Source organism: Penaeus monodon, chromosome 11 (genome assembly GCF_015228065.2).
Source record: "Penaeus monodon isolate SGIC_2016 chromosome 11, NSTDA_Pmon_1, whole genome shotgun sequence".
Taxonomy (NCBI): Eukaryota; Metazoa; Arthropoda; class Malacostraca; order Decapoda; family Penaeidae; genus Penaeus; species Penaeus monodon.
In genome coordinates, this window is record NC_051396.1 from 23285548 (window position 1) to 23298755 (window position 13208).

The window sequence follows — 13208 nt, forward strand, 5'->3', positions numbered from 1 at the left end:
TTTGACATACCCCCACCACACTTTTCAGCATTTTTAGTACCAGTATAGAGGCTTTTTATAGGCCCAATAAATCTGTGTGGGGTTCCCTGAGCCCCAGGATTCCCCCTAGCGATTCCCGATGCACCCAGTCAAACGCTTTTTTGAGGTGATGTAGGCGCAAGCAACCAGACCAAACTACGACGGCGTTTTCCCCAAATTTCCGAAGCGTAGTATACGGGCTATTGGGGCTGCCCGGGTAAATCCAGGGCTGCTCCGGGTTTTGGTCCTCAGTAGGGGGTTGCGGATCCGTTAGAAGAATGTGAGCGAGAACCTTTCCGGTATGGAGAGTGAATGCCACGGAGTTTTACAGTCCACGATCCCCTTTCCCTTCCCGAGAGGGATGACCACGCCCCCCAGCAGTCAGGGGGGAAAGGGGACCAGACGCCCAAAAGGCAGTCAGGGCTGTTGCAGGCCCCCAGCCCTAGGTTTACCCCGCCTTTACAGTTTAGCAGGGAATCAATAGCCCGCAGCTTTCCCACTCTCAGCTTGGAAATCGCCACCTAACCTCGTTTGGGTAGGAGGGTTCCTCGGATGGGTGGGTCCGGCCAGGACGAGACAGCTTGCTCCAAACAAAAATGTTTGGGGGATCCACCTGTAAACTGTTCAAAATACCAGCCCAAGTTTCCCAACCCCCCAAATGACTGAGTGATCCCCTCCTCCGGATCGGACTGCAGTCATCTGTGAGGAGGGCTTAGGGTAATATATTATATATTAAATATATAGTATATATATGATATAATTTTATATATAGTAATATTTAAGTATATTATGTATAATATGATATATAGTAATTTTATGTTATATATGTTTAAAATGTATAATTATGTATATATATATGATATATATAATGTAAAATATATATTTATTTATATATATAAAAATATTTTTATAATATATAATATATATTTTATGTATTATATGTAAAATTTTATATATATGTTGTTTTAAAGTAATTTTAAAATATATGTGTGTATATAAATTTTATAAGGATATTAAAAATGTTATAATATATTTTTTTGAAAATTTTTTAATATTATAATAAAAAAATTAATATAAAATATAAAATACTAAAAATATTAATTAAATTATATATATTAAATAAAAATTTTAAAAAGTATATAAAAAAATAATGATTTTTTAAAGAATTTTAGATAATTGTAATATTATGTATAATTTGATTTAAATTTGTTTTTTGTTTTTTTTTGTTTTTTTAAAAGATAATAGTAATTTTTTATTTGAATTTTTGTAAAATTAGGGAGTAATATAAAAGATAAAGTATAATAGGGGGTAAATGTATTTAAGTAAAATAGGGGAAAATATGGGTAAAGGGAAAGGAAAAGAAAAAAAAAAAAAAAGGAAAAAAAAAAAGATAATAATAAAAAAAAAAAAAATAAATTTAAAATTTTAATAAAGGATAAATAAAAAACAAAAAACAATAAATTTAAAAAAAAAAAAAAAAAAAAAATATAAATAAATAATCAATATTTAAATATAGATTTGGGAAAAAAAACAATATTTACATGGGGGGGCAAAGAAGTCCGGGGGGCCCAAAACCCGGGGTGGGAGGAACCAAAAAAAAAGGGGGGGCCTGTCAAGGAAGGGGGCCCACCGGGGGGAAAACAAAAAGGGAAAAGAAAAACAACGGACGGCGGGGCCAAAACGGGGAAAACCCAAAAAAAAAAAAAAAAACAAAAAAAAAACAGGAAAAAAAAACAAAAACAAAAAAAAATCAAATAAAAAAACAAAAAAAAAAACAAAACAAAAAAAAAAAAAAACAAAAAAAAAACAAAAACCAAAAAACAAAAATATAAAAAAAAAAAAAAAAAAAAAAAAAAAATAAAAAAAAAAAAAAAAAAAAAAAAAAAAAAAAAAAAAAAAAAAAAAAAAAAAAAAAAAAAAAAAAAAAAAAGGTTTTTTTTTTTTTTTTTTTTTTTTTTTTTTTTTTAGAAAATAATGATAATTTAATTTAAAGAAAAAAAAAAAATTTTTTTTTTTTAGATAATAATATAAATAATAGATAAGAAAATAGAAAATAAAAAAATTAAAAAATTAAATAAAATATGATATAGATATAAAAAATAATAAAATAAAAAATTATATATATATATATAATTAAATATATTTTATATATATAAAAATATTTAAATATATATATATATATATATAATATGATATTTTTATGATAATAATATATTAATAATAATATATATAATAAAATAAAAAATTAAATTTTAATATATATTATAATATTAAAATGATTATTATAGATATAATATGATATAAAAAAATTTAATATATAAAAATAAAATATATATAATATATAAATTATATATATGATAATATAATATTAAATATAGAAAAAAATATATTTTAAAAAGATATAGAAAATATAATTATAGATATAAAATATAAATATATAAATAATAATAAATAAAATTTTAAATATATAAAAAATAAGAAAATTAAAAATAAATTTTAAAAAAAAAAAAAAAAATATAATAATATTAATATATAATAGAAATAATAATATAGAATATATATATAATATATATAATATTAATATTAAAATTTTAAAATTATATATAATATACATTATATATATATAATATAATATATATATAATACTAAAATTTATATATATATATATAAATAAAAATTTTTTAATTATATAATATATATATATAAATATATATATTAAAATTAAATATTATATAAAATATATTTTAAAATATTATAAAATTATATATATAATATAATTTATATATAATATAATTATTAAATAATAATATATAGAATATATAATAAGAATAATATATATTTTTACAATATAATATTTTAAAAAATTTTTAATATATATATAAATTTAATAATTATATATTTTAAGAATAAATAATACACTTTATAAAATAATATATATATATATATATAAATAAAATTTTTATATATATAAAATAATAAATATATATATTATATACAATATATACAAAAATTTATATATATATAAAATATATATTTTATATATTATATATAATATATTATATAATATATATATTATAATTACATATACATATACATATACACAACCCACACACGTATATATTATATATATTATATAATATTATATATATATAAAATTTTAAATATATAACATATACATATACATATAACCACACAAAACGAAATTAAAAATAATATATATTATATATATATATATATATTATATATATATTATATATATATATAATATATAAATATAAAATATATATATATTTGGGGTGTGTTATAAAAAGAACTTACAAAGCTGAAAGTCACCCAGGAATCAAAAAAATTGAGCAGAAGTATGTTTTTTGTGTGATGCCCCTTTTTCCAGTCGGACCAATTTTTGAGTATTCTTTCTTTTTTTCAGATTTCATATTGTAAAATAAATTTGATATTATCAAAAGTATATATAACTTTTGCTGTAACACCCCAAGGGTAGCGTAAGAAACAGGGGGAGTTCAAATTTTATTGGCTAAAAGAATGGCTAGTGTCTTTAAGAATTTCCCTTTTTTATTTAGGATTTAAACTAAGATAGAAAAAAAAAAAAATGTCCCAAGTTGGAGAAAAAGCAAATTTTGGGTACGGAGTTCGGCCCCGAGGAACCGGAAAATTTAGTTTTTTTCACCTCTGCATGACTTGGTCAAAATGGTTGTGGGAAAAAATGAGAGTTGCCATATATTTTAGCAAAAATGTGTAATGATATATGAATGGTGTGTAAAATGAACCATGATCATTTTGATATGATATTTTCTAAAAGTATTCTTTTAAATTTTTCCGGGCTATAATTTAGTCACGAAATACATCACAACAGGTGATGCTCCTCCAGGTGTGGAAAAAGGGGCATCATTTCCATGATCCAAAATTAGCAAAGGAAGTTACGTAAGGGGTTTTCAGTTATAACATATTTCTGAGAGTGTATCTCATCGTTGAGTATAATGACTTGAATAAATTAGTTATATGCTTTCAGAAATATTAGAATAAGAAAAAAATAATCTTTTTAAAAACATTAAGTTGAAATTTTTGTGGTGACATTTACACCCTCATAATGAAAAAAAATCTTTGTAGTTTTTAAGTAAAAGTTGAGTTACATTTTTTGTGGGCCCCTTTTAGGTGCGTGGCAGATCAAGTTAATGCAAAAGGGCACAAAAGGAGCAACCTTGTAACAAAAACCCCTCCTTTGGGAAACCACACAGAAGCTGAAGAAATTTAATGTAAGGGCCATAGATGCAACATTTTAAAGAAGGGGGCCAGATGGCGTAAGATGCTATATCTAGGGAGGGTTTAGGGTTTTTTTTTTTGAGTTTCCCTTAAGCAAAAATAAAGTTTTTTGAAATTTATGAAGGCGTGTTTTGAGAATTTCTGTTGATGGGTAAAATTTAAGTGATGCAGCATCATGAAATGATGTAAATGGGTTAGTGTTGCATAAAAAATTTATAGAATATTTATGAATATAACATTTTATGTATGAGTGGGTTTTATTAATCACCTACTGAATATTTTGTCATTTTGGGGTTTTTTAAAACTTTTAAAAAAATAAAGAAAAATAGGAATAAATGAAACTGTAAAGGGCCCCTTTTTTTAATTTAGTATTTTATTTAAATTCATAAAACGTTTATTTCAGTTTTTATCATTTGTAATACTTTTTAATACTTAATTTTTCTTCATTTATTTTTAGTAAGTGTGCGACTTTGAAGCAGAAATATAAAGCCTTGGGTGTTTTAAAACCTATCCTGAACAACGTTTATTTTTCACCAGGAGGAATAAATGGTAAGAGGGGAAAAATTATACAGGTTAATTTTGGAAAAATTTCGAAAAGGGAGAATGAGTATGAAAATCACGAGAGGAGAAAATTTTAAAGCATTTTATTTATACCTTTATCAGAAAAGCATGATTCATTTTTTAAAAAAAAAAAATAAATTGAAATAAACAGTACGTATACCCCGTGAAATGTTCATTACAATAATTTTTTTTTCTTTTGGAAAAAAACAAATTTTGTAATGAAAAATCTGAAATGCTTACAAAAAGTTTTATATATATATATTTTTCCCAAAATGATGAAGGTGAATACACGAAAAATCCTTTTTTACACAGTCAGAACTGAAATTTAAAGGGAAAACTAATATTTTTTACTTTCACAGGCCTCTGATGAAGGTAAGAAAGGGGAAAGAAAAATTTGAGCCATATCATGCCACTAAATACATCAAAGTCTTGATACGATAGTAAACACGTGCGGAAAAAGAAAAAAAAAGTAAGTAATCATTTTTTCTTTGAAAATGCTTTCCTGTAGCAAAAATGTATGTGGTTTCCCAAAAATGATAAAATAAAAAGTAGTGTGTGGTTTTCTTTTTTAAATGTGATTTTTATTTTTTGGGGAAATTTTTTTAGACATATGTATTATATACTTTTATGCGATATATTTGTTAACAAAAAAGAAAATCAATATTTTAAAAGTTAAAATTAATTTATGAAAATAAAAAGAAAATTTAAATAAAAGCCTGAACATCCAGAGGTGAAAAAAAAATGCATGAAGTCATTTACGGCCCCAGGAAGTGGCGAGTGAGGAAACCGAAAGCGTGATGACTTGAAGGCATCTTTGAGCAGCAAAAAAAAATTTAAAGGGTTTAAAAAAGTAAACTGAAGGGAAAAAAGGAGCCCAATCGAGAACGTCTGAAGGAAATCTGTGACTTGGGAAAAGAATGTGGGGCCCTTTGAATGGGAGTTTTAGTAAGTTTTTTCTGTTAAAGTAAAAATGCCCCAGAAGTTCCTCCTTATCCAGAGTATACCCTTAAAAGCCAGAATGCATTTTAAATATTTTCATTTGGGGTTTTTTTCCTATGTGGTTTTTTTTATCCCTTACAAAGCCCCTTCAGAAAAAAAACTTAGAAGTGAGAAGAAAAATATTTGTATATTAAAAGTCACTTTCATATTTTCTCTCCTTTTTTTATTTGTGTTTTCTTTATCCTTAACTTTAATAAATTTAATATCAATAATATCCTAATGTTTATTACCTTCCTTTTTTATTTTTTATTTTAGATCTACAAATACTTTTTCCCTGTTTAAAATTTTAGATGATTCATTCATATGAAAGCCAGGAGATACAATCATACAAAATAGGAAAGGAAAATTTTTTCTAAAGGTTTTCCCAATAAATTTATTGCCCTGTGAAGGACAGGTTTTTAGTAAGTTATTTTTGTGGCAGAAATATGGGTTTTAGAGAAAATGTTGGGGTGATCCATGCCAGGTGAAATTTTTTCTAAATGCTTTGAGTTTTTTAGTAGATATTTCCCAAAATGCTAATAAAAATTTTCATGAAGTAATATCACGATAACAAGCAAACCCCAAACCCTTTTTTTTAAGATACTTTTTCTTTTTCCCCCTAGTTTGGGGAGAAGCATAAACTTGAAGCCTAAGGGAAAAGGCCAGGCAGCCTGCGGGCGACCCCCCTTTGGAAAAAATTGATGTTTAGACGGGAGCTGCACCCCATGATACAGGATTTTCAAAGGAAATTAGAGACATGGAAGAGGAACAGGGGGAAGGGAGGGGGGGACTTAATGTGAAGTTTGGGAAAGGGGGGTGATTTTTGAAGGAGGGTAATTTTGAAAAAGGGTGAATTTTTTCTGGAAAAGAGTAAGGAGACCCGAATGAGGGGAAAACATTCAGTAAGCAACATTTTGTATTTGGGAAAAGACTCTAAAGTCAAAGTATGTTTTTGCTGTGCCCTCAATCTTCATAGTAGAAAAAAATTTTTTTTGGGTTAAAAGCTTGACAAATACTCTTTCTTATAAAATAAAGGACAAACTTGTATTTTTATTAGTAACTCTTAATGATGGGGAAAACAAACAATTTTAATGCTTTTCAATGTGAAAAGTATGTTATTTAGTAATTACATACTTTTTATGGGAGAAGGTCCTTTTTTTACCCATGTGGTAAGTCTTTTTTTTCTTTTTCTTCTTTTCTTCTTCTTTTTCCCTTTTTTATTCTTCTTCTTTTTTTTCTTTTCTTCTTTTTTTTTCTTTTTCTTTTCTTCTTTCTTTTCTTTTTTTTCTTTGTATTTTTTTTGATTACAAGTTGTCCCATATTCCTGAAGGTAATGTCCGGATGCAAGATTTAGAGAGAGAAAGGGGAAGAATCAAGTGAGATGTTAGGGGGAAAAAACTTCGAGGAGAAATGAGGCAGCTTACAAAAACCGCAGGATACGAAGGAACGAAAAAGAGGATGTCAAGCATTACCAAGGAATTTTTTCCCTTTTCAGGTGAAAAGCAGTTTTTTTAAAAAAGGGGGTAAGGTTTTCACAAGTCAGCATTTGTGAAAATTTAAGAGATTTTTGGGAAAGGGGGTTTACATTTTTTTTTGTAAAGTTTAAATTTTTTTGGTGTACCTGTTAAACAATAGTGTGATGTGTGAAAAAAATTTTTTTTTGTCCCAAAATGAATTGTGTGAAATGATACCCTCAAAAAGGGTTCATATACGGAAAACTAATAGCATTTGTGGGCACATTCCCCGAACCAGGAAAAACAAAAAAAAGGAGAAAACCCACCCATCAGCTTTAAGTGTTGTGAGATTTCGAAAATCACAAAATAAAGGAGGAGGATTCTTTACATCCCAAAGGGAAACCTTTTCCTATTTTTAAAATTATAATTTTCTAGTTTTTTGAGATTAGTATGAAGGTTAGTTAAAAAGGAAAAAAAAAGGGAAAAAAACAAGGAGTAAACAAAAAAAATTAGAGCCCCAGGCTTCATTAGTGCCATGATCAACGACTGTTGCATAGGTTTTTTGCCCCAAAAAAAATTTGTAAGTTATGTAATTGGAAAAAAACTGTTACAATGGGGAGTTGTTGGCCAAAGTACAAGTGGTAGCAGCTCAGCATGAACTATTGGTCCAGAGAGTGATAGGATGTTTAATGTTTGCCTCATCACCACCAGTGCTGTCTGCTTTTCCTCAGTGTCAGTCAGGCTTGTGGACTACTGGAATCCCAAAGGTTGGCTGGTGTAGTTGCTTTTCAGGAAGAGGACAACTATAGAGGGCATACTTGGGCTCTAATGAAGGGGCAGGCTTATTGAAATAGAGGATGGGAGAAAAACACATATTTCTTTACCATATTCTTGTCAGGTGATTAGAGGCAGGTGAACAGCAGATACTAAAGGGAAAGGGCATAACAAAATGAAAGATGCTGAGCATGTACTAACAGAAAGGAGAGAAATAAGTCCAGATGGGGTGGGAAAAGAAAAGCAGGAACTAAAGCTACAGCAACCCCAATTCCCTCCTCCCTCCCTCCCTCTCTCTGAATACATAGATACTCACACTTCCTGTGTTTCCTGGCTGTACTCTACTTCAGCAACGGCTTAGAAAGCACATCTCCCTAACCTTAGATGAAGGCAGCAATGCAGTAAAAAAGAAAGAAAAAAAAAGGCGAGATATAAGATCAGGAGCCAGTGAAACACATGCAGTGAGAGAGAGGGAAACTCCCCTCCCATATACAACCACCCTCCCTTCCTCATTGAGTTGACAGGAGAGAATAAAAAGGGGGCACAAAAGGAGAAAAGTGCAGGGAGAAGGTGAAAGAACACAAAACAAGGGAAAACACAAACCATCCTACCTTGTCAAGGAATGGGCACAGAAAAAAAACAAACAAGGAGTGCAGCAAAAACCACAGAATAGCAGAGTCAGTACAGTACCCACACACCTATGTGGAAGAGAGAAGATTGTTTTTCCTTATCATGCAGCAGTGGATCTGACAGGTTGCCAGGTGGGCTTTCTCTATTTTTGTCTTATGTGGTTCTTTTGTGAGCATTTCCTCTGTTTGAAGTTGGCCCAGTTGCGTGTCCTGATTAGATTTTACCTGACTGCTATAATCTTCATCCCAGACTTCTAAGAAACAGGGAATAGTAATTTTGGTAATGGTGATGAAGCAAGGGAAAAAAGGAATTAAGGTTTCTTGTTTTGTTTAAAGGAAGAGTAAAAAATAAAACTGAGGATAGCACTGTATTTTAGAAAACATTATGGTTTTTTACGATTTTTAAAGATAATCCTCTCAAGGAGTTGCATAATTTTCATCCCCACAAGTTGCTGTTTTCTGTTTGCTGGAACAGTTTTACAAGTAAAAATTACAAAATGTTTTAAAAAGCTCAAAGAAATACCCACAAAGCCCTTGAATATAATATTGCACCAGTTAGGTAAGGGAACTTTCCCAAAAGATGGCAAGAATTTTGAATAAAAAAAATGTAAAAAAATAAAACCCACTTGAGAAATCACAGTAATTCTTTTGGTGTTGCAGAGGCTGAAAATGCAATATTTTGAGCTATATAATAATGGGAGAATTTTTTGTAGGCCGGGGGAATTTCCACAGGTCCCATGCTGATTTCCCGATCTTTGTTATGTTTTGAAAGAGCCTGTCAGTTCCTGGAACAGTTGTTTTAATTTTCAATAGCATTTTTTAGTGAAAAAATAAAATATTGAGAAAATTCCCCAAAAAGTTTTAAAAAATTGGGAAAATGACTTTGAGGTATTAACTAGTTCTTTCCAAAAGAAAAGAAAAAAAATCAAAGGCTTTCCTTTTTGAAAAAATATTTTTTGAGAAACCTTCATTTGAAAGCCTGGAATCTTTTGTTTTATTTTTGATAATTCATATTTCATCCAGATAGGTATTGTATGTATAAAAAGAGTATATAGATTACTTTTCAGTGCATAATGACCAAAAAGTCAGGGTTAATTATTTCATTAATTAGAAAAACATTAACCAAACTTATTCCAAACATTACTATTTTTTTTTTTATATTTTTCAGGTATAAATTAATCAGTATGCAATCTTGCTTCATGTATATTATTCAAATATTCATAAAGTTGAACTTAATACACAACATTCGTACTTGCATGAAATATAACATACATTCGTACTTGCAGAATATATACACATACAAATATATAACAGATACAAACATATGCATACATATTACTTGCATTCCCCATATACAGACATGTTATACATCCATGTAACATGCAACATAACTGTTTGGAACTGATACTATTGTTAGGGTAATGGCTACAATAGAGGACCAGCAGTTTGCCAGCAGTTTGCAGTTTTTTCATTGTTACCCCAAGACAGGAATAAAGATAGGATATAATATTCCCATGGGAGATTTGCCCGGCAGTACAAAATACTCTTAACTCAATTACATCTAGGTTGACCTTTTTCATTTTTAGGGATGGTTCCCTTAATCCCAAAGGACTACGGGGTTATTACTGTCCCCCATATTTTTGTGAATTTTGTTACATACAGATGGCTCCACATATGCTCAGCCAGCAAAAAGGCTATAGTAGCCCCTAGTGACTACTCCTGATTTCCTCATTCCTTAACATGCGGGGAAATATATTTTCTTCTTAATTTCTATTGATATTTTTACTGGGCATTATGATTATAAAATTGTTAATAAAATCTTGGTAACATTAAAGGCAATTAAATAATACAAAAGAAACTTTCCAAAAAATCAAGGAAAAGGGTAAAACAGGTGAGATAAGTAGACTAATAACTGTCCTTGGTGACCCAAGCACTTGTAAGAGCCATTGGTGTAAATACAATGATGAAACTTTTTATTACAGTGGGCATGCATGTATTCTTGCAATCCTGCCGATTTTGTTTAAAGAATGTCTTTTATTTTCCAGAATTTATGGGTGTTGAAGACTTCAGCGAACAACAAGCTCAGTCTCTTTTGCCCCAAAACCTCCTCAAGGTTGTTGAAGAGGAACGCAAGAAGATTGCAGAGAAGAAAAGGAGTATGAAAGAAAAAAAACAAGCTGTGAGAAGGAGTTTGATGGATTAAGGTTAAAAACTGATGCCAAGCTGAAGGAGAGGTTGAGTAGATGTTTAGTTTTGTCTTTCTTTTTACATGATTTTACTTTTGTTAACTCCAAGAATCCAGAAAACGTGACCATCACGTCAGGGAAAAAAAATTTGGTTTGAGGAGCGGGTGAAGTGAATATTTTGTCATAGGAAAAATTTGGCTGTGTCCCAGGGTGATGTGAACTTGCCAATGTAAGCATTGTAGCTGAGGCCAGGGTGAAGGAAAGACTCACTGTGAGTGGCACAAAGCTATTGGAGGGTGATTACATTCATTTAGGAAGGGAATTTTTGCATTATTTCCATTGATAAAGTGGGGTGGAATGTACCATGTTGTGAGCCATGACTGGGAAAGAACACTGGCCCTTTAGGGAGGACACTATTTCATGCTCAGGATCCTATTCCTCCAAAAGGGGGAGGCACAGAATTTTGTCACCACAAATTAGTATTTGTATGGGCCTAGCCTACAAGCCAGTCAGATTGGTCACTCAGTTAAGGGCCCAATTCCCCCTATTTTGGGCCATTCGATGGTAGTGGAGCTTCTGGATTAAATGGGCTGATAATGTGCTGATTGTTGTTATCATTTTTTTATTGGGTTTATGGCCTTGGGTTTATTCAGGAAAATAAGAAGCTGATGCTGTTTGGGTTGTATTCTTATATATATGAACACATCCCCTTATTTATGAATTCTCCCTATAATTTTAAGTTAATAAACATTATTACAGATTTTATATTCATATTCGTAACTTAAAAGTGTATATTTTGGTTTGTTATGGTTTTTAACGTGGGAAAAATCTGACTTCATAGTATTATGACATCATTTTCTGATACAAAATATTATGCTTATTCTAACACTTTCGGTTGAAATTAGATTTGTCAGTTTCAGTTTTTATGAAGTGCCAGTAAAAAAATATGCTGTGATGCCAATGTTGGCATCATAATTCCATTTTATTTTAGTTGCTGCTGAGTGATCCCTGTATTCCATTAAATTTTTTAGACTGTATTTTTGCCCTAGAAATTCTATATTTCCCACTCATCATCCTCTTTCCACAATCAGGGTACCTTGGGTTACCATGAAATGAAAACTTGGGCTACATGAAATCTTCCTTTCAACTTTGTGTGCGTGTGTGTGCATGCATGCAGGGTGAGTGGGGAAAAGAAAAACCCATTAGATAAGAGAATTTCAGGATGACCATTCAAAGTTACGCTTGGCAAGTGTCCCCTACACGAACACAAAGGGTTTTTAAATCATCTGAAACAAACTAGTTGATAGGAAATAATGATATTTTCATCTACTTTCCTTTAATTCTTTCAGTAAAAGGGCATTTCTTTTCCTGTAAAAAGATCCTGAATTGAGCTTTCTGTTACAAATTGTAGATATATTACAAGGGTTTTGAATAAACTAATCTGTTGCTAGACCAGATCATTGTAGTAAAAGATGCATGTCAACAGGCTAAAATGCATGTGTTAAGAAACATTTTTTTGGTGTTCAGAGTAACTCTTGTCTCCAAAGTGTCCAAGAGCATTGTCACTTCATTGTTTAGATGTATCATTTGAATATTGTAAACCTTATTATTCTTATAAAATAAATTTCACTTTAATCCAACCAAAATACAGAACCTCTGAAGCTGCCCTGGACCATGACATTAAGACTAAAGGAAAGCAGTTAGATGAAACAGGCAAAAAGATCCGCCAGCTCAAGCCGACGTTAATGCGTAATGAGAGTGATTTGTCAGACATGGATTTAGACTCGCTGAAAGGGGAGCTCACCAGGTAGAAGGATATGATTGCTAAGGAAGAAAACAAAAGTCAATTTGACTGAGGTTAGTGAGAAGAGTATTTTTATTTTTTTTTTGTCTATATTTTTGATACTATATGTGGTTAATGTTTTCTTTTTTCCCAATGGAAATGATAGTAATGGGTTTTGATGCACTTTTTTGGTTATTTATGCACAATTTTGTATTGTAAAAAATATAGTGAAAAAATAGATTGAAATTATAACTTCACAAATGACCAGATATAAGTTAAGATGGGGAAGATGGGCTGTAAACATCCAGGGGTTTAATTTGTGTTTATTGTCCAGCTTACTGCAGAGATAGAAACGGCTAAAAAAACCCAAAAGAGAAGGAGAGCATGAGGTGATGAAATCAAAAAGGGTAGTGGGCAAAGATGAACCGCCCGGCTAATGCTCGATCTCAGTATGACATCCATATGAAGGAAAAGAAGGGAGTTAGAAAAAAAAAAAATTTGAAAATTTTTTAATATGACCCACTCCTATAGGCTTTTTTTTTTTTTC